Here is a 1,671-nt window from a genome sequence, read left to right as displayed (position 1 = left end):
GGCACTCTCGGGCGGTTTTACAAGGCTGTGAAGCTGAGGCTTAAGGTCTGGATGAGCATTAATCATGGTGGGGACGGTGACAGCTGCTCGTGTTCTACCCGGCTCTCAGGCGGGTATCGCACTTCTGCACATTGCACCCTGTGCTCCACACTGGTCTGAGATATTTGCTTTGGTCTGTGGCGGGGGGATGATGTTACCTTCAGGCTTGTGAGACCATTGGGTCCACCAGTTTTAGTACTGGGATTGAAGGGGGGTCCATGCCCAGCACACCAGTGCAGTGCCAGCACAGCAGGCAGCTCGGCACCAACCTTGGCCACATCCCTGCACTTTACTTTTTCCCTCAGGCTGCTGTTTGAACAGCACTCTTGCATCGTGGGGGCAAGGAGGAACGTTTCCCAAATTACTGTGATCTCTGTAATAATTGCTACAGACCCATAAGAAGTTGGGGCTCAAGGTCCATGTGCAGATGATCTCTCAAGCCCCCATCACCGCAGGTTGATGGCCAGAAAGGGCAAGCCCAGCACAGACCAGGTACCACCGACCTGCCAGGGCTCCCCCAGCCCCACGCTGTCTGCTTTCTGGGCAAGAATCTCATCCACTGCAGGGTACCCAAAACCCTGGCTGAGGGTGGTCCAGGAACACAGCAGGATGCTCAAACCCAGCCCGGTTTGTTGGGTTGCATCCAGACTCCAGACTGGGGTTCCCAGTGGCGAGCGGACACCTGGCAGCATCCTTCCTGCTGGCAAGGGATGTCTGCACTGTGCAGCGTGCCTGGAGTCCAGCTCTGAGAGGCATTTAACGATGCAGAAGTCACAGCTTTTCCCCAGGAACACACATCACCGCTGTCTGTGCATTTGTTCCTACAACGTAGGGAAGAGAAAGCCCTGAAAATAGTAACAAACCAGAGCAGAAGAGAGACCACAGCTGCACAGTGCACTGAGTCCAAGTGAACCCCGAAAAGGTCTCATCATTTTGGGTGGGACGAGACTCGTGATTTTTTAATGCCTCTAAATGGCAATTTTGTTAATATTTTTAGCTCTTCTGAGCTCTCTCCCTCTATGCAGTAAGTAAGGGGATCACTGTCCAGTACTTACTTTTGGGAACATGCAGTAATTGGGGATTTTAACATTTAAACAAATTGACTCAAGTTTGCTTCTTTGTACTGTTCCCCCCCCCACTCCCCGAGGTTAATCTGCAAAATGCACTTAATTTGGAGAGAGCGTTGCAGTCATGCTCTTGTTTTTTTGGCTGGAGCATCTGTGGGTGAAGGCACAACCCAAAAATGGGATAAAACCCCACCCTGTTATACCTGAACACAGCTGGCCATGAGGCTTTCCCCACCCTAATACTGGTTTTGCTTCTGTTGATTTTTCTCCCATGGCCTGGAAAAATCAAGCTAAGCCCCAAATCTTACTGTCAAATCTTTAAGAAAGCTGAAAAGCCACAATCCCAGCAATCACCAAATTTTTGTTCTTGGTGGTAAAGCCAGGGCACTAAAAATACTTCCAGCTGCCATGTCTTGAAGATGGAGCAATCAGATGGGTCAAGCTGACCTGTGCACGCACGAGGAACACAAGGTGCCGGGATGTGGGTGAAGCAAACAGCTGCTCCAGTTTCTGCAAAACCCCTGGGTCTTCGCTGACACACTTCTGCTCAGGGCAGGCTGTTTTT

This window comes from Antrostomus carolinensis, unplaced genomic scaffold (assembly GCF_000700745.2).
Source record: "Antrostomus carolinensis isolate BGI_N321 unplaced genomic scaffold, ASM70074v2 scaffold1120, whole genome shotgun sequence".
Lineage (NCBI taxonomy): Eukaryota > Metazoa > Chordata > Aves > Caprimulgiformes > Caprimulgidae > Antrostomus > Antrostomus carolinensis.
This window is presented reverse-complemented; position numbering follows the sequence as displayed.